The following is a 21,761-nucleotide window of genomic DNA, read 5'->3' as shown; positions in this document are numbered from 1 at the left end:
GGAGGCTTCTTTTAGGCTGTAGGACCCGTGTCCATAACAGCTGTTCCAAATCCCATGGTAGTGCCCGTGGTGGCTACCATAAGTGTATTAGTTTGCTGCGGGTGCCATAACAAAATACTATAGGCTGGGCTGAAACAACAGAAGTTGATTTTCTCACAGTTCTGGAGGCTAGAACTCTAAGATCAAGGTGTTGTCAGGTTTGGTTTCTTCTGAGGCCTCTCTTCTCAGCTTGCAGATGGCCGCCTTCTCACTGTGTTTTCACATGATCTTTCCTCTGTGTGCATATACCTGTGGTGCCTCTGTGTGTGTCCACATTTTCTCTCATAAGGACACCAGTCAAGTTGAAGAAGTCCCATCCATATGATCTCATTTTAACCTAATTACGCCTTTAAAGGTCTTATCTCCAAATACAGTCTCATTCTTAGGGGTTAGGGGTTCCATGTAAAGATCTTGGGAGAACACAATGTAGCCCACAACACATGGTGTCATGCTTTTCCAGGTCCCCCTGCCATGCATCTGCTGAGCATCCAAAGAACTACTTCTTAAGTTCTTGAGAGATGAATCACAAAATGATTTTGGGAAAAAATCTCATGTACTTTACATCATTTAGAATGTTGCAAGGACAATAAACAGGGATTACAAAGAAGCACCAGTCCAAAGCACCAGGCACCAAAACCCAACTTGAGGAGTCCCCTTTTATAGGTCTCATGGGCTCCCTCCTGGGGATTCCACATACTTTCCTTTGAGCTTTCTTCAAGCAGGGGATATACACAGCAGGTAAGCTCTGGGGTTTATCCTGATTTTCACCTGTTATTCCTTTTTCTATAAGTAACTTTTAGTATCTTAAAAGCATGGCTTTTGAATAACACTAAAAGGAATGTGGGCCCCCCTATATCTTTAGTGTCTAGCTCAATATCCATCCAATTATGGTTCCTGGAGGTATCTTCTCTTCGAATTGGCTGTAAGCTTCTTAAGGGCAGTGGTTACTCCTGTTATGTTTCTTGCACCTGTTGTAGTAGTACCAAGCTTAGTACCATGACTGTAGTAGAGACTAAATAACTATCTGTTTAATAGATATTTTACAGATGAAGTTGAGAGACTCTCAAAGGCATGAAATACGTTTCTCAGTATCCCCCTTACTACATGGTCCTCAGTGAGAGTTTGAGGTAGAAGAGAAGGAGAAGCGCCAGAGGCAGTTGAGGGTAGATATGAAGGCAGACAGAAGTTCCAGCTGCTTCTAGGTGAGCTTGAGAATTATCACATTGGTACTGCATACTGAGCTGGTCTCTGGGAGATTACATGAGGTTCCTAAGATACATAATAGCTTCAAAGTGAACTCTTTTTTTTAACCTATTTTTAATTAATTAATTAATTAATTTATTTTTGGCTGCATTGGGTCTTCGTTGCTGCACGTGGGCTTTCTCTGGTTGCAGCGAGCGGGGGCTACTCTTCGTTGTGGTGTGCGGGCTTCTCATTGAGGTGGCTTCTCTTGTTGCAGAGCACAGGCTGTAGGTGCATGGACTTCAGTAGTTGTGGCACGTGGGCTCAGTAGTTGTGGCATGCGGGCTCTAGAGCACAGGCTCAGTAGCTGTGGCACACGGGCTTAGTTGCTCTGCGGCATGTGGGATCTTCCCAGACCAGGGCTCGAACCCTTGTCCCCTGCCGTGACAGGCGGATTCCAGACCAGGGCTTGAACCCTTGTCCCCTGCATTGACAGGCAGATTCTTAACCACTGCGCCACCAGTGAAGTCCCCAAAGTGAACTCTTGAGACTCACCTGTTGACTGTGAGCAGACTGAGTGAGTTTGTGTGAGGAGCTTCCCAGAGGCTCACCAGATTGTTAGCAGCTTTTGGTTCATCTCTTGAAAACCATCCACATTAGTACTTCAGGCTGGGGTAGTTGGTGGCAACTTTCCTGACTTCTGCACCCAAGTCTTCCAACTTTGGTAAAGCTCTAATTCTCGTGCAGACCTGTCCTATCTGGAGTACGAGGAGAGGTTTCAGCTTTCCCCTTTGAAGTCCGGTTGGTACACAAGATCACTCAACTGAGCAGAATTATAAACTGCTCCAGTCAGAGAACGATAGAGTTAGAAGAAAACTTAGAGATCTCTAAGTACATTTCTTATTTTACAAATGAGGAAACAGGGCTCAAGTAATTTAGTGACATGTAAGAGAGAAGTAGAATTGTATTAAGAATCTGATTTCAATCCAATACTTTTCTATTTTTATCATACTATAGTTGCCTTTAGAAATCACAAAAATAAAGAGGGATTTTTAAAATTTAGGCAATTACTTAAGCATTTATTTATTTTATGAATGTGAGATATTCTTTCTTTATAGATATCTCTGTCTATCTACCTATCTATCTGTCTACCTACCTACCTGTCGGGAGAGAGATCAGCGAGAGCACCAGAAAGCATTTGCTGGAATCCAAGGTTGAAGTGTGTCTGTGAAGAGAAGATTGTTCAAGTTTCTTAGGGCAATTTAGAGAAGAAGCAGCTAACTGGAGAAGCAGGGCAGCCTGGAAATGAAAGGGCCATATTAAATAATCTTCCAAAGCTCAGGATAGATCAAAATAATAATGAAAAAGAATATGGAGTAAAGTTGAATTAACTCAGATACCTTATGATGATGAAAGTGAGGAAATTACCAGGATGTCCTATGTTGGAGGACTGATTAAATAAGTAACAGTACGTGTTATGATAGGATTTTGTACATCTATTAAAATGAGCTTAATAATGATTTTTAAATAATATTAGAAAATATTATTGACATAGAGATGACTGGAACACAAAAAGGATTCAGAATTATCAATAAACTGTCACCTTGACTCTATTTGATATGTGCAGAGGACAAAGGAAATTTGCCAAAATTATACTAGTCTCTGCTTGGGGAGTGGGATTGTAGGAAAACATTTTTTTGCATTTATTTTCTCTTGCCTAACCTTTCCAAATTTTCTACAATGACCATATTATGTTTATCATCAGAATTAAAATTAGAGGGGAAGAAACTCATGGTTTCAAGAAGTAAAAAATTAATAGAATAGTTAATCAAGGACAAGGTGAAGTTTTTTTCCTGAAGAAAATATCAGCTACATCTTTTTCTCTTCGTGGACTGTTATCATAGTAGAATATTTGCAGTAAAGCCTTAATGCCTGAATGACTGGGTAACTGGCAGTTTTTAAGAGGTTCTGTCGTGCAGTCAGAGAAGTGCATATATTCTTTCGTTTGGTGTGACATGTAGCAAATGAGGATGGAAGGCTATTTTCTTAAATGATTCTGGAATGGCTCCTAAGTTTCTTTTTATTTTGTTGAAATCAAATTTTGAATTTTTTACATATACCATGGGAAATCTTTCAGGTTCTTAGAATGTTCACAAAAAACCATGCTGAGTAAAACAATCTCTTTGTTAGGAAAAAACATGCTGCTTACCTTCACAAATTTCCCTTTTAACTCCCCAAATATTCATGACCACCACTGAAGCATCTCTTTACAGAATTCCCAAACATCTTTTTGTAGGTCAATAAACCTCTAGGGTTGATATTTGATTTTGATTCATTTTGTAGAAATGTTCAAAAGGATGGAGCCAGTGCCTCCCATTTCTCTTATTATGTGGCTTGTTGACATTTTAATTTTCAAAATATCAAGGGTTTCTCCAATGTGACTCATCTGAATCAGTTGCTTTTTTTCCCCTCTGAATGATGGGCTGCTGATTCAGAACTATATGATAAAATTAGAAGTACAAATATTTCATTCAGTCTACTTTTAAAAATCTGTTCTTTCATTTTTGGTATCAATTGGCAATCTAATTTGATTATTCTATTTGGTACAGAACTTGTATTTGTATTTTAATTTTATTCTTATGAACAAATAGCCTGAAGCACATTTGATAAAATCTGTATTGGAAATGGCACCATTCTGGGACTCTGGCTATCTAGATCATAGTATTATCTCTATCACTAACTTCCTAGGTAGACTGGGCTCTAAGCTGTTGGCTCTTGGTTTTAGTACTTGTAATATGAGAGGTGTTGGGCTATATATCAGTCAGGATAGGCTAAGTTATGCTGCAGTAATAAAGAACACCCATATTACAAGGCTTGAAACAATCAGAATTTATACCTTGCTTCTCCTATTGGTAACCATCATGAGTCATCTGGGATCTCTGCTTCCAAGTCATCATCATCCTCAGGCTGACAGAGTGGCCACTACCTGAAACATTGGTGAGGCCATTGCAGAAGAAAAAGAGAAGATGGCAGAGCATGCACTAGCTCTTAAAGCCTTTGTCCAGAAATGACACATGTCACTTTCTTACATGTTATATTGGCCAAAGCTAGTCTTATGGCCAAGCCTGACTTCAAAGAAGGGAAATTCGATATTGGTAAAAATGAATGCAATCTATTGGTAATCTATAAAGGTCCTTTAATTTCTAGTAGCCTGTTTCTAAAGTGCATTGAGGGACTTCCCTGGCGGTCCAGTGGTTAGGACTTCGCCTTCCAGTGTGTGGGGTGGGGGGATGGGTTCAATCCCTGGTCGGGGAGCTAAGATCCCACATGCCTTGCGGTCAAAGAACCAAAACATAAAACAGAAACAGTATTGTAACAAATTCAATAAAGACTTTAAAAATGGTCCACATCAAAAAAAAAAAAATCTTAAAAAAATAAAATAAAGTACATTGAGAGTGGTTATGACAAACATTTGCCTTGAGAACAAATATGTGCTTTGCAGCAAAGATGGATGATATTTTGGGGGAAATTTTTATTGAGATAATTGTAGATTCACATGTAAGTATGAGAAATAATACAGAGAGATCTGTGTACACGTTACCAGTTTCCCCTAATATTAAGATTTTGCAAAACTGTAGTATGCTGTCACAACCAGGATACTGACATTGACACAATCCATCTATTTTATTCAGATTTTCTGGTTTCACTTGTACTCATGTTTGTGAATGTGTATTTAGTTCTCTGCAGTTTTATCAGATGCGTAGGTTCAGGTATCCTCCACCACAGTCAGAGTATTGATCAGTTTCAACATCACAAGAAACCTTCATGTTGACTTTTTATAACCACACCCATCTCTTCCTACCATTATTACCGTTACCACTTGTGTTCTCCATTTCACAAATTTTTCAAAAATGCTATATAAATGGAATTATACAGTATGTAACCTTTGGGGATTGGCTTTTTTCATTTAACGTAATTTCCTGGAGATTCATCCACATTGTATGTATCGATAGTTACCTTTTATTGCTGTGTAGTGTTCACAGTATGTCTCTATCTCAGTGTAACAACTGCCTGTTGAAGGATATCTGGGCTATTTCCAGTTTTTGGCTAATATGAATAAAGCTCCTTTGAGTATTTGTGTATAGGTTTTGTGTGAAAATAAGTTTTCATTTCTCTGAGATAAATACTCAAGGGTGAAGTTTCTGTGTAAAATGATAATTGCATGTTTAGTTTCATAAGAAACTGCCAAACTGTTTTCTAGGATAGCTATACCGTTTTACATTCCCACCAGCAATATATAAAAGATACACCAAATGCTTGCCTGCATCTGGTATTGTCATTATTCTTTATTTATCAGCCATTCTGATAAATGTGTAGTGATTATCTCATTGTGGTTTTAATTTACATTTCTTTGATAGCTAATGACTTTAAAAATCTTTCCAAGTCCTTATTTACCATTTGCATATCTACATTTGTGAAGTGTCTAAGTCTTTTGCCTTTCTTTTTTTTTAATATTTATTTATTTATTATTTATTTATTTATTTTGGTGTGTCAGGTCTTAATTGCGGCATGCAGGATCTTCATTGCGGCATGCGGACTTCTTAGTTGAGGCATGTGAACTCTTAGTTGTGGCATGCATGCGGGATCCCGACCAGGGATTGAACCTGGGCCCCCTGCATTGGGAGCACAGAATCCTATCCACTGGACCACCAGGGAAGTCCAGTTTGCTCGTTCTTTATTGGATATTTTTCTTACTACTGAGTTTTGAGAGTTCTTTGAATATTCTAGATACAAGTTTTTTGTCAGATATATGATTCACAAATATGTTTTCCCAATCTATTGCTTGTCTTTTAATTCTCATTACAGTCTTTTGCAGAACAAAAATTTTAATTTTGATGACACCCGGTTTATCATTTTTTCCCTTTTGTGGATTATGCTGTTGGTGTCATCTAAGAAACCTTTGCCTGTCCCTACATCTTGAAGATTATCTCCTCTTTTCTAAGGAGTCTGACTCCAGGACAAAATCCTATGTGCGGTCTTTCAGGCCCAACCATAGACAGTTACAAGGTTGTGACTGGAAACCTGCATGAGGGCGGGGAAGTTGCCTACCCCACACCAGCTGGCACACAGTCAGTGCACTGTAGTTTTCTTGAAGGAGTTGCTGTCAAGGCCCCCACTGGTAAGCCATGCTTGTGTGCATATCTGCATTCCTAGCCCAGTCACCTCCAGTCAGAGACCTCTTTATTGGGAAGCTTGGCTGAGACACTTCCCAAGCACCTCTGCTGAGACCTCTTTATTGAGGTCCTTGGCTGAATTACATTTCTCCACTTTGCCTCAGTACCTTTCCGCTCCTAGCCTTTCCCCTCTCTCTTTCCCCAGCCCATGAATCCATAAAGAGGCAGGAATCTTTTGTTGAGGGCTCCTGAGCAGTGACACAATGTTCTCAGGCTGTGCTGGATCCACCTGACCCTCACCTTGGGCCATTTTTGGGGGGGAAATATATAACACTAGGGAGCCAGCACCTATTGATTACACTGTCACATTAAGTGAATAAAAGTTTGATTTTTACTTTTGGTTTGGCGCATTGTCCTAATTGAGCACCTCAATGCCTGATTGCTTGACATTTTTTTTTTTTTAAGGATCACACTATTAGTATTTACATTTAACTGCGTGATTATTGAGTTGTTTTGTATAAGGTGTGACATTTAGGTGGAGTTTCTTTTGTGTGTGTGTGTGTGTGTGTGTGCACCTATGAATATCCAATTGCCCCAGCACCACATTTTATAAAGTCTGTTCTTCCTCCATTGAATTGCTTTTGTACCTATGTGAAAAATCAGTTGAGCATATTTGTTATTTGTGTGGGTCTATTTGTGGTTTTTCTATTTTGTTTAATTGATCTGTGTGTATATCCTTCTGCCAATACCACACTGTCTTGATAACTTGTAGCTATATACAGCTATATACTTGTAGCCTTAATATCAGGTAAAGTGATTCATTTCACTTTGTTCTTTGTCAAGATTATTTTAACTATTCTAGTACCTGTGTTCTTTTATATACAGATTAGAATAAGCTTGTCTCTGTCTACCAAAAAAACCTTACTAGAGTTTTGATATGAATTGTATTAAACATATAGATCACTTTGGTGGAGAACTGATAGCTTTATGTTGAATCTTCCAATTCATGAATATAGTATGTCTCTCCATTTATTTAGATCTTCTTTGATTTCTTTCATAAGCATTTTGTAATTTTCTGCAAACAGATCCTATACATGTTTTGTTAACTCTGTACCTAGAGATATCATTTTTTTCAGAGTGACTGTAAATTGTATTGTTTTAAAATTTTGTATTTCATATGTTCATTGTTAGTGTTTAAAAATGCAGTTGATTTTTGTGTGTTGACCTTGTATCATTCAACCTTGATAATTTTAGAAGGTTTTTTTGTCGATTTCTTGAGATTTTCTATGGAGACAATCATGTCATCTGTCAAAAGAGAATGTTTATGTTTTATTCCTTCCTTTCCAGTCTGCATGCCATTTATTTCTTTTTCTTACTGCACTGGCTGAAACTTCTAGTATTATGTTGAAAAAAGACTGGTGAGAATGAACCTTCTTCCCTTATTCCTGATTTTGGGGAGAAAGATACAAATTTTACCATTAAGTCTGACATTAGTTTAGGTTTTTGAAGATGCTGTTTATCAAATTAAGATAATTACCATCTATTCCTAAATTGTTGAGTTTTGTTTTTACTGTGAATGGTTGTTGGATTTTGTCAAATGATTTTTTTCTGTATCTGGTAATGTGTTCATGTGATTTTTCTTCTTTAGTCTGTTGATGCAGTAGATTACATTGATTTTGTTTTTTTAAAAAAATTAATTAATTAATTTTTTTTTGGCTGCCTCGGGTCTTTGTTGCTGCACGTGGGCTTTCTCTAGTTGCGGTGAGCGGGGGCTACTCTTTGTTGCGGGGCGTGGGCTTCTTATTGCGGTGGATTCTCTTGTTGTGGCACAACACGCTCTGGGTGTGTGGGCTTCAATAGTTGTGGCACATGGGCTCAGTAGTTGTGGCACACAGGCTTAGTTGCTCCGCAGCATGTGGGATCTTCCCGGATCAGGGATAGAAACCGTGTGCCTTGCATTGGCAGGTGGATTAACCACTGTGCCACCAGGGAAATCCCTACATTGATTTTGAATGTTGAGCCAGCCTTACATAGCAATAAGTCCTACTTGGTTGTGGTGTATAAATATTGCTGTATGTTGTTTGGAATTGATTTACTGATATTTATTGAAGATTTTTCTTCTAAGTTGATGAGAACCATTGGTCTATAGTTTTCTTTTTTCTTCTTTTTTATTGCCTTTCTTTTTTATTTAAACTATCTTGGTTTGGTATACTGGCCTAATATAGTGAGTTTGTAAGTGTTTCCTACTCTTCTGTTTTCTGGAATAAGTTGTGTAAAATTGATGTTAATTCTTTAAATGTTCGGTAGAATTCTCCAGTGAAATCATCTGGGCCTGGAGATTTTTTTGTTGGGAGCTTTTAAATTACAGATTTAATTTTTTTAATGATAATAGAGCTATTCATAATAGATAGTTCATCTTGATTGAGTTTTGGTAGTTTGTGGGTTTCAAGGAATTGGTCAATATCTTTTAATTTGTAGAATGTATGAGCATAAAGTTGTTTTTTGTATTTCCTTATCTTTTTAACGTCTGTTGGATCTGTAGTGATATCCTCAGTTTAATTCCTGATATTGGTTATTTGTGTCTTCTCTCTTTTTTTCAGTCTTTCTAGAAGTTTACCAACTTACTGATATTTTTCAGAGAACCAGCTTTTTGTTTCATTGATTTTCTCAATTTTCCTATTTTCAATTTCATTGATTTTTACCCTGATCTTATTATCTTTATTGTTTTTTGGGATTATTTACTCTTCTTTTTCTAGTTTTTTGAGGTAAGAACTTAGGTTATTGATTTGAGACTTTCCCCATTTCAAATGTAATCATTTAGTGATAAAAATATCCCTCTCAGCACTACTTTAGTTGTATCCCACAAATTTTGATATGTCATACTTTGATTTTCATTCAGTCCAATGTATTTTTCATTTTTCTTGAGATTTCCTCTGACTCATCAATTATTTAGGTGTTTTCTGTCTAATTTCCATGTGTTAAGAGATTTTCCTATTGTCTTTTATTATTTTTCTTTTTTGGTAATTGATTTCTTGTTTGGTTCCACTTATATTGAAAAACACACTCTGAATGATTTTAGTTCTTTTAAATTTGCTGAAGTTTGTGTTATAGCCCAGGATATAGTGTATCTTGGTGAATGTTCCATAGGCACTTGAAAGAAAAAGATTTATTCAGCTGATAGTGGTGGAATGTTCTATGTAAGTCAATTAGAACCTCTTAGTTGATTGTGTTGTACAGATCTTTTAAATTCTTTCTGCTTCTCTCTTGTAGTTCTATCACTTGCTGAGAAGAGGGTGTTGAGGTACTCAACTGTAATTGTAGATTTGTCATTATGTCACCGCCCTCTTTGTCTCTAAGTAATTTTCTTTTCTCTGAAGCCTACTTTATCACATTTTAACATAGCTATTCCTGCTTAACATTTTTTTTATTAATGTTTCCATGGCATACCATTTAACATCCTTTTACTTTCAGACTACCTACATTATTGAATTTAAAATGAGTTTCTTGTAAATAGCATATGGTTGGGTCATTTTTTTTCTTTTAAGGGGTGCTGCATGGCATGTGGGATCTTAGTTTCCCGACCAGGGATCGAACCCACGCCCCCTGCATTTGAAGCGTGGAGTCTTAACCACTGGACCACCAGGGAAGTCCCTGGGTCATTTCTTAACACATTCTTGAGGGAGGTGTGAAGGGACAGTGGAGGGGCCTGGCCACTTTTTTGCTGTCAGGGCTCCTGATCGTCCCAGCGGTGTTGGGCTTGCAGGATGTTGTCAGAGGGACAATCACGGGGAGGAATAAGCCTTACTAGGTTGGGGGTTGGTAAACACAGGTCTGGGTTGCCTTCTTCTCTTGGGTGGATGTCCAGCTGCTGTGTTTTTCCCCCAGTTAGGATCCGCATAAGTTACTTTCTCCTTACCACCTTTTAGAATTCTCCTTTGGTTGCCTTTTATGTTATTTCCAGGATTCATAGCTCAGCAGGGAGAAGCAGGGAGAAATGAGCCAATACCATCTTGTACAGACTGAAAGTCAATATACTTTCTATGTCAAATTACTAGATTATAAATTCATTGAATATAAGATCTGCCTTATACTTCTCAGTATCTTTCACAGTTCATAGTACAGTTTTTTGTATATTACAGCTTTTCAATAAATATTTGCAATTTTAAGTTGGAATGTTTACAATTGTGAACTTTTGGTTATTTCTAGACCCAATAACTGTGGGTTTAAATGTCCATTTGTAATTGTTTTTATACTGAGTAACAATCTTCCTTATTGATTATTAAGCGAATGCTTCTGTGTCATTTTGGCAAAACTTATAGTGTTGTCACCATCATTGGGACATTGCTCATCCTACATTTCTTTCAGGATTTCTGTATGTTGGATCTAGTGACTACAACCTAAGGACTTTTCAAATTACTTGTAGATCCTGTAAACAAAGATCGTAATGGTAAACTGTTAATATGGAAACAGGATCCCGTTAAACAAATTTACGTTCTGAAATAGATGAACTATTTATTTCAAAGTCAGCTATAGGAAGACAGAGGAAAAGATCTAGAGATTTTGAAAGTAAGACATAAGAACTTGTTTTTTAAAAACATTGTTTTCCACTAAAAGGAGATTAGCATGTGGCTTGGTTTAACATCATTGAATGCACTTGGCTTGATCCCTGCTGGAGCTGAGTGACACACACTGGTTTGCTTTTCCGGCTTTACCTCACAAATTATAACTTGTCACATATAATTACCTTTTCTATAGCAATTTCAGTAGTTCATTTGCCTGTCATGGTTCAGAGAACTCTAAACCTTTCTTAATGTATCTTTTAAGTGGGCCGAAATGCTCCTCCCCCACTCCATCCTGGGCAGCTAGTATACAGTAAAATACTTGCTTATTATGATCAGTGGCTATATATTCCAGTTACCACATTTCTTTCATAAATACATTTCCTTTAAATGATTTAACTTTTGGATCTGCCAAAGTCATTTTGAATGTGGCACTGTTCCAAGTGAGTAGGATGAAAAGTCATTTAGAAAAAGGAATCTAGGGGTCAGGTTTTTGCTTAACAAGAATGCCAGTTACTGAGATGACCAGAATGCTCAGATGAATGGATATGAAAAGAGAAAATGTATAAAATCACTCAGGACGCAAATGGAAGTTAACATGAAATATTTGAAGTGGACATGTATTTCTCCTTTCTTCTGTAGCTTTCATCATCTGTACTGTACAACCTAGCACTTGATTGTATTTTGTTTTCTGGTGTTTATTATTTCCTCTGGTTAAGTATTATTTTACTTGACATTATTTACAAGCTACTTATAAATCAGAATTAAGTCTCATAATTTATCTGCTTTCTCCTTTATCCCTTCAACTCTTCCTTTGATAAGATCTTGTATTTCAGACTTTCTGGCCAGCAATAATTTTAAAGGTTCTACCATGCTGTCCCACAAACCATCAACATGTCTCAAAATTCCAACACCCCAGTGTTTAAACTAGATCCAACAAACTGGATCTCATAATTGAAGTAAAACTGCAATTCTTTGGCAAAATGAACTGTATTAATATTTGCAAGAATAGTGTTTTCTGCTCTGCTTATGGAGCTAACAATAGATAATCATTTTGATATTGAAGGCAATGGCCAGAGTGATGTGTTTTAGATCAATTTTTGATTCAGAAAATGCATTCATCTATCCACAGTTCCTAGTTCAGTACCTGGTTACATTATAGGATGTTAGGGGATAAAGTATCATATTTATCACGGTTTCCATTGTTGCTAAAACCTAGGGGAGAAGAAAGAAGGAGGTGATTTCACCAATAGTATATTCAAATTTATATTATAATTTTAAAAATAATTTTCTATATCTGTTGACTTTAAGTGTGGGAAATGAATCTTTAAGAGTGGGTATGATAAATTCTGTTTTGTTGGTGTGTCTTTGGAGAGATCTCTTAGGTAAGTGGAAATACATTTTAATGTTGTTTTCCCTGGGTGAGTAAGTGACATTCTCTCATGAAACAATAATCTGTTAGAACAGAAAGGAATCATCAGGACTATCTAGTTTAATGATCTATATTTAAAATTTTCAATTTTAGTAATGGAACCATTTTTCAAACAAGGGAGAGGATCCTGAGGACATAGTGTGAGAACTCTCCTGGACTTAGGCGTACTTGAAGCTGGTACCATGCTAGCCCTTCTTAATTATGTGTATTACAGATCCCCTCATTTGCTTGAGTTTCTAGCTCTTGTAAACAAACAGAACAAAAAAAAAACAAAAAAAAATTCTTGACAAATGTAATAAGTTTATTTATAGTAAAACTGAGAGTGAAAAATTATAAAGTATCTTAAGGCTTATTCTATCAAATTTCATCCAGAGTCTGTGATAGTTACTTTATTTAATATTCAGCGAGTAATTTTTGACTGCCTACCATATGCCCTGAAATTTTAGGCTCTGAAGACAAAAGTGCAAACAAGTAGTTCCTATCCTCAGGGAGTGCTTAGAGTCTAGAAGATTTAGCATCAAAAACAGACATTAAATTATCTCCTGAAAGCATCCTGAATTTTTTATCATGGAACTGTGTAGACAGCCCATAAACTGTCCTGATTCAGGTCCCATGTATCTTGAGTCTAGCCAGTCATGCTTTACATTTCACATAAAGCATTCATATTTGAGATATGAATCTTGACTGGAAGAGTTGGACCCACTTTGAGGAAGGAGGATGAGAGCCTTTGACAGGTGTATTAGTCTTCTATTGCTGCCATAACAAATAATCACAAACTTAGTGGCTTAAAACAACACAAATGTATTGTTTTACAGTTGTGTAGATGTTCAACACAAGTCTCACTTGGCTAAAATCAAGGTGTCAGCCAGGCTGTGTTTTTTTTTTTTAAGCTTTAGAGGAGAATCTATTGTCTTGCCTTTTCTAGCTTCTAGAGGCCACCCACCTGCCTTAGTTCATGGCCTCCTTCTTCCCATCTTCAAAGTCAGCAAAGGCAGGTCAAGTCATTCTCACATTGCATCACTCTGACTTTCCATAGTCACATCTCTGACTCTACTCTTCTGCCTCCTTCTTCCACTTTTTGGGTTTTTTTTTTTCTTTTTTTTAAGACACACCATGTGGTTGCAGGATCTTAGTTCCCCCGACCAGGGATTGAACCTGGGCTCCCAGCAGTGGAAGCACGGAGTGCTAACAACTCGACCCCCAGGGAATTACACCTCTTCCACTTTTAAGAATCTTTGTAGTTACATTGGGGTCATCTAAGTAATCCAGGGTAATCTCCTTTTAAGATCCTTAACGTTAATCACATCTGCAAAGTCCCTTTTGCCATGTAACATAATATATTCACAGGTTCCAGTGTTTAGGGCATGGATATCTTTGGGGACCATTATTCTGCCTACCACAGCAGGTTATATAAGCTTAAAGATAAAGGGTCCTGATATGGCTTGTGATTCACTATTAGAAATTCAGGACATGTCACCTTCACATTTAGCCATTCCAGCTATAGAGGCTGCTAGTCTTATCACAACATGGAGTAAAATAATGTTACGTTGGCTGGTGTTATAATCATTTCTATTATGGACTAAATGTTTTTGTCCCTGCTCACCCTCCCTCCCTCCGAATTTATATGTTGAAGTCTCAACCCCCAATGTAACTGTATTTGGAGATGGTGCCTTTTTGGAGGTAATTAATTAAATTAGGTCGTAAGGGTGAGGTGCTGATCTAATAAGATTAGTGTCCTTATAAGAAGAGACGTGAGAGAGTCTTTTATCTCTTTCTCTTTCTCTCTCTCTCTCTTCTTCTCCCTGCTTCTCTCTCTCCCTCTCTCCCTCATTCTCTGTCCTATGAAGACACTGTGAGAGGTGGCCATCTGCAAGCCGGGAAGAGAGCTCTCACCAGGAACTGAATTGGTTGGCACCTTGATCTGGGACTTCTAGCCTCCAGAACTGGGAAAAATAAATTTCTGTAGTTTAACTCACCTACTCTGTGGTATTTTGTTATGGCAGCCCAAGTGACTAAGACAGACTATGCGCCAAGCAAGATGATTGGCCAGAGACAACCCAGAAACTAACCCCGTTACCATAAAACCTGAGACTGCGAGCCACGTTGGCAGAGCAGTTCTCCTGGTTCCCTTACCCTGCTGCTCTCCGCCTGGGCACCCCTTCCCAGTAAAGTCTTTTGCTTTTTCAGCACGTGTGTCTCCTCAGACAATTCATTTCTGAGTGTTAGACAAGAGCCCACTCTCAGGCCCTGGAAGGAGTCCCCCTTCCTGCAACAAAATCACCCAGTCTGTGGTATTTTGTTATTTCCTTCTTCCTTTTTCACTCACTGGCCTGTCTCCTTGCAGCTTCTGCCCATTTGTCTTTGTCCCAAATTTTATTTAAGAAAATAAAAAAGGGCATAGAACATGTTCAAGGCTGGATGAGAATGTAACATTTTGCCCAGAGGAAAATTAAATTGGGAAGCAGCATTCTGCAGGTGCATATTAAGTGAACTGGTGGGGAAAGTATAATTTAGGAGATGGTGAAATTGCATTTGAGTGGAGATGTAGTCATCTCACAGTGCCTGTGTTGATCTAGAGATCATTTTCATTTTAGTTGCTTGCCTGTGTCATGTACCAGCACTCCCCGCTACATTTCTTTTGGGATCATCAAGAATAGATTACTCAAGAATGATTTGCAGATCAGTGTACAGCTAGGAGAAGGTTCCTGCATTGAACTAAAGACAGGGCAAAAATAAAAATCATGAGCATAATGTTTTTCTTTCATTTTTAATCAGTTGATTTCTCACAATGTATTAGGCAGTAAAACAGGATGTTTAAAATTGGGGTTTCAAGACCTCAGAATGTAATAGATTTCAGGTATCAAAATGAGCCCTGAGATAGACCATCCTCTTGGAATATCAGAGCAGAGGGCCAAAAACTTCATAGAGAACCTCTAACCCTCATTAAGGATTAAAAAAATGTAGACGGTTGTTTTGTCAAACCCAGGTCTGTGTGCCTGATGCACAGTGAGGCCGAACAAACTGAAATGTTGGAGTGTGGAGCAGAGAAAGGTTTATTGCAGGGCCAAGCAAGGAGAACAGGCAGCCCAGGCTCAAAAGATCCAAACTCCCCAGTGGTTTTCAGGGAAGAGTTTTTTTTTTTTTTTTAAATTAATTTTGTAAGTGAAATAGGGAGCATTTTCTTTTTTCTTTTTTTTAAATTTTATTTATTTATGGCTGTGTTGGGTCTTCGTTTCTGTGCGAGGGCCCTCTCTAGTTGTGGCAAGCGGGGGCCACTCTTCATCGCGGTGCGCGGGCCCCTCACTATCGCGGCCTCTCTTGTTGCGGAGCACAGGCTCCAGACGCGCAGGCTCAGTAGTTGTGGCTCACGGGCCTAGTTGCTCCGCAGCATGTGGGATCTTCCCAGACCAGGGCTCGAACCCATGTCCCCTGCATTGGCAGGCAGATTCTCAACCACTGCGCCACCAGGGAAGCCCCGGGAAGAGTTTTTAAAGGCAACATAACAAGTGGTGAGGGCTGCAGGGCACAGGACTTTCTTCTGAGTGGTTGGTGGTGAGGTAACAGGGTGGTGTTGCAGAAATCCCAATCATCAGCCCTCTGGTTCCAGCCAGTCTGGGGTCTCAGCGTGTCGTTACCATCCTCCACCTGGGTGGGGGCCTTAGTTCCTGCAGAACAGCTCAAGGATTTGCATCAGATTGTTAAGTACATCCCTTGATGGAACTGAGACTCTGTCTTATGGCAGAACTGTTGTTTCTTGACTGCTTTTCCTTTGTTTCTGCACTCCTTCACTTCCCTAATTAGCAACTACTTGAATCTGCTCTTTGGAACTCAGGGAAGACCTAGGAAACTAAAGGTTTTTTCTACAAATAGGAAACAGGGGGACGTGGAGGGGCTTTTGTACCTGGGAGGGCCCCTCTGGGCCCTGCTCGGTTTCAGTTGGAAATGAGAAGATTTTACAAAGAGGAATACTTTGGAGAAATTCCCACTCTATCCCCTGTTGCTGAGGAGGCAAGACAGAGAGGTGCCCTCTCATTTCAAGTTCAAGGGCGGGAGGCTTCAATGTAACCATTCAGAGAGCTTGATACACATTCCCTAGAGTTGGTGGATGCAGTGACTGATTTCTGACTTGTGCCTGAGAAAGCCAGAAGTCAAGAAGCTGGCTAAAGCTTCCTGTGACCTCAAGGAAGAGGGCTGGATCTGATCTTGGGTGGCCTCGGCCTGCAGCGGCTTGAAGCAGGATTTCAGTTCCCCGGTCAGAGATTGAAGTCAGGTCATGGCAGTGAGAGCGCTGAATCCTAGCCACAAGACTACCAGGGACAGTGGCCAGTGACAAGACCCTGACCTGTCAGCTTTGTAGAAATGAATTCCCACAAAGAGATGGAAAGTAGTGAAACAAGTAAAGTGTTTATTAGGAGGAAAAAGGGTATGTGTGGATAGATAAACAGGCGGGCTCAGAGAAAGAGTCATGCCCTCGTGGTAGTTTGAATCACATATGGGGCATTTCTTCCAGGTTTCCTGTGGCCAGTCATCTTGCTTTGCCTGGTTCTGAGTCTGAATTTGGTTTATCTCAGGGTCCTCCCACGTGTGCGTGCGCATCTCTTAGCCAAGATGGATTCTAGCGAAGAGGCCTATGGTTGGGTTGACATCACCTACTATAGGGTGACACCCCCCCCCTCCCATTTTGACCTTCAAGGAGGCTTTCTGCGCATGGGAGGTCGGGAAGGTCTCCTTGACTTGGAGAAGGAGGACTATGTGGTCTGTTTGTCTCTTATCTGGGCAGTGCTCAGCTTCTCCTCCCTCCTGTTATTGTCTTCATCTTGGACTATCTGTCCACAGGGGACAAACTCCAGCTGCTCAGCCTGGGGCCCATCTATCTCCTGCCTCAAATCTGGAAAGCAACTGCTCTCCTCTCCAGTATTGGGCCAGTGATTCAAGAATTCTGGGATCTGAACAGGAAACCCACTTCAGGAATATCTATTTAATAAGGGATCCTGCTTAAGAGGGTTTTTGCCAGAGGCTGGAGGTGTAATGTTGGGTGAAGGAGCTGAGGGAGGTCAGGAAAGGCCTGCTTGTGGAGATGCACTACCCACGTCAAGGGAATTGTGGTGTTGGAGGGTCCGAGCAGAGGAGCCTCTGAAGAACACAGACACATTCTCAGGAAAGAGTCAGCTTCAAATGATTGTCAGGTCCTAAGAGCAGACAATCATCTTTTTTGTCCTTTCTTTTTTCCCTACTATTCTGCATTCTAATCCAGAGGGGTCAGCAACCTTTGGGTGCAAATCCCAGATGGAGAGAGAGAGTTAAGAATCATGCCCCCACTCCTCCAAGGATTGGAAAAGTTTAATATCACCTCCCGTTGAAGTTTTTGTTATTAGCTGGAACTGTAGCTTTGGGGTTACTGTCATGTTTGTGGAGTAATAATGAAGATTTTATTACTCAAGAGTGACCAGTGATACTCTGTAGCCTGATACATTTTCATGCAGTGGCTGAGGAACGACAGCTACTTCTGAGCAAATTCAAAGGGACGGGGTGGGGGGGAACAAAATAAAGTTGCTTTTAGGATTATACTCCATGAATCCTGCTTGCTTGGTGTACCGATGACAGACACATGTAATATTCATCTCTCCTTTTTTTTTAATTTTAATTTTTTATTTTTTGGCCATGCCACATGGCATGTGGGATCTTAGTTCCCTGACCAGGGATCGAATCTGTGCCCCCTAAGGTGGGAGCGTGGAGTCTTAACCACTGGACCACCAAGGAAGTCCAGGGGCATGTAATATTCATCCCTTGGGGCCAATGTACAGAAAATAGACTGAATTCAGATCAATATGCTTATCTTCAAAAGGATGAATCACCTTTTTTTTTTCCAAATGCAGAACAACAACTTAGAGCTTTTCAATGCTATTAAAATCATTGGGTCTGACTTCAGATAAATATTTATTTGAGATATAGCAATCAATCTGCTTGCCATGTTCGACTTCCCCTTCTAGACTAAACTGCCTTTTCACTTCCCCCTTGCTCAAGAAAAACAGCATCAGGCTGTTCTTTGCTGGTAAGAGGCCACTGTAGGAACAAAGGTTGTATCCTGCTTCCAAAGGCAGCCTGATACTAGGGTACTCAGAAGCCTACTGTTGGGAGACCTAGTGGCCTTCATCATAGCTTTGTGTGAAGAGCTCTACCAAACAGAGATGGTAACATTTGAGTCCATCAGATCCTTTCTCTTGGGAATTTAAGCTGAGAGACTCAAAAAAGAAGTTCTGATGGATATTGGGTGCTGTGTTGAAAGGAGCCCATGATTAACAACCACGTCCATACTGAGGATATTGGAGCTGCTGTGCAGAGAGAAAGGCATGCTAGAAATGAACCTTGGGGTCCCCTGACTGCCTTGATCCCTTTGGGTATTCTCATTTTAGTTCCAATTCCACGAACATCCTTACAATAAAACCTTCCTTTCCTGTAAAAGAAACTTGATGAGTGTCCTTTGCCAGTATAAAAGCTCTGGCTGGAAGAATGTGGTAAACTTCACCCAGCAGCACTGAGTTCACTGCACACTCATTGCAGCCACATCTTCAGTATTTACTTGTATCTCAGCTCCTGTGTGAGGGGCCCTTGTCTTTCTGCTTATTTTAAGGACAACTGACTTCCTAGATGCAACATCTATTATTTCAGTTGGTTCTGAATGTTTATTATTTTCATCATTTAATCTGAGCTGATTGTCTAAATACCTGTGTCTTCACGTGGGCCAACAGACCATATTCTATATACAGGCTTTACATGTGATCATTACATATATTGCTTCAAAGTGGCTCAGATTGTTTTTTATTATTGATCTTATTTGCTGATCTTTTCAGCATCTATATTGAAGATTGAGAAAGAAATGCTAATGCGGTAAAGACATTGTGCTCTAGATTTTGAAAAATTATATTAAGATGGAAATAGATATATTCCATGTACAGGAGCCTCTGAAGACTTATTGCTTAATAACCCCAATTCTTTTCCTAGCTCCTCTGTGCTTCACCAGTCTCCCTGGTACTAATCTTTAATGTTTGGTCTAATCAATATTACCTCTCCCCCAGGATCAACCTCTGTTTCCCCAAAGTGGGTTGAGGCTTTGAAGTAATCTCATTTGAAAGGCAGCATTTAATCCTAGTGCCATGTGAGTTCCTGGATTCATTAAAACCTTATCAGTGAACTGAGGGTGAACAACATTTTAAGTTCTAGCCAAAGGTTGCCCAGAGGTCTACCTCTACATGGACCCCACCCCCTAAAATACCCTTGCAGTGAAGCCTGTGGAGAAACAGAGGAGCATAGTAGATAGCACGCAGGCCTTGAAGTCATGAGAACTTCCTGAATTCTGTATTCCCCAGTTAATAGCTCCGTGATCATACTGCCTCAGGGAAAGGGACTTTACCCGGGGAACAGGCCGGAGGCACTAGCTTGACTTTTTATGTAGGGTTTTTCACTAGACAGCAGGGCTCTTCAGTGTCATTCACTGAACCCATTTTCAGACTGAAAGACGAAGGAAGTTCCATTTAGGGAAATTACACACACACAGGCACGTGTATCTGGGATCAAAGTTAAAGTACTAATTAACAAAGCTGTTTTTCTTTTTTGACCAGAAGCTGGTGATCTAGGGGGTATATGGGAACAATAGTAGATAACTTGTTTTGTGCTTGGTTCATGTGGCTTGGTGTGAAACATTGTATTTAAGTTCCTGAGATACTGTGGATCCCTGTTAAGGTAGCATTACCTGCTGTAACGTAAACCCTCAAGTCTCAGTGACTTAACACAAGAGAAGTTTATTTCTTGCTGACATTATTAAGCCCTCTCAGAGGGAGCAGGTGCGTGGGTGTATGTGGGTCCTCTGGTCATTCAGGGATACAGGCTCATGGATGCTCAGCCATCTTCTATACGGGGCTTCCGTGCTTGCTTTAAGCATTAACACTCAGCCGTTCCAGAGGGGAAGAGAGTAGATTCACCTGTGGGAAGGTTTTATGAGCCAGACCTAGACATAGTGCATATCATTTCTGATAACCTCCATTGCTAGAACTCAGTTACATAATCAAACCTTTCTACAGGTGAGGCTGGGAAAAGTACATTATGTATGTCCCCAGGAAGACGAGAGAAAGGGTTTTGGTGAACATGTAACAATCTCTGTCACGGTCCAAATCTCTGAGAACAAATACAGTTTCATCTTTCTCCCTCAGATAGAACCACCTCCTTCCCTCTCCAAAGATCTCATCCATCTCTAAATCCATTTCCCCATTTTCCAGATGTGGCTCCTTATGGGCTGGCAACCCATGAACTAAAAAGACAAGTTATCTTTTGTGTCTTCCTCCATTCAGTATTCAGTGATGAAGTTGGGACACTTCCACACAATAACACTGTTCACAGTAACACTTCCATTCATAAAAAGGAAGACTAGAAAACATAGCTCAGTGGATTAAGCAATGATCAAACCCTTCTTGGCAAGCTCTATGGAATCCTGCTTCTTGGCAGTGGAGGAAGTTCCTTAATTAGATGATGATTCTTCTGGAGGAACATTCTTTCCTTGTCCATTGTTTTCCATAGCTCCTGGCTGCATCATCTAGAAGGTTCTTCCATATCCATTATCTTCCACAGCCACATTTGAAGTAGGTATTGGAGAGTTGCCATCCTTGGGGTTGTATAGATTTAGTAGCCTACTTCCTGCTTGTCAAGTTAGGGGACCCAAAGGTTGTGCAAACAATCAGGCAATTTTAGTCTGGTCTTGGTTTTGTTGGCAATAAACTCCCTTAAAAACAACTTTCATTTAGTTCCTGGTGCCTATAAACACATCTAATGTTCTCTTCTTAAACATAATTATCAATCTTAATATATATATATTTTTGCTTCCTCACAGTTTAATGGTTCTACCACAAGATAAAAGACCTGGGTGGGAAGGCCACGCCCTAAATCTGTCCTTACCTCAGTGCTGAATCTTAATGGCTGTTGTTCCTCAAATTTATCTTATCTCTTATTATTTGGGATCTAGAAGCAATAGGCTTTGATATGCCATCAAGACTCCAAATTCCTGAACTTTCTCCATTTCCTTTTATGTCTGTTTGTAAACAAGCCATCTCTTTAATAACTAGGAAGTAAAAGTCCAATCCCATTAACATTCAGACTCTTTGTAAACCTTTCCCTTACAGCATGAGCTGTCAAACTCTTTCTATTAAAGGTCTAGATGTAAATATTTTAGATTCTGTGGACCATATAGTCTTGTCACAACTACTGAATCCTGCTGTTGTAGTACAAAAAAAGCCTTAGACAATATGTAAACAAGTGTGTATGGCCGTGTTCCAGTAAATTTATTTTAAGAAGAGGGTCAGATTTTGCCTCTGGGGCATAATTCGC

This window comes from Eschrichtius robustus, chromosome 11 (assembly GCF_028021215.1).
Source record: "Eschrichtius robustus isolate mEscRob2 chromosome 11, mEscRob2.pri, whole genome shotgun sequence".
NCBI lineage: Eukaryota > Metazoa > Chordata > Mammalia > Artiodactyla > Eschrichtiidae > Eschrichtius > Eschrichtius robustus.
This window is presented reverse-complemented; position numbering follows the sequence as displayed.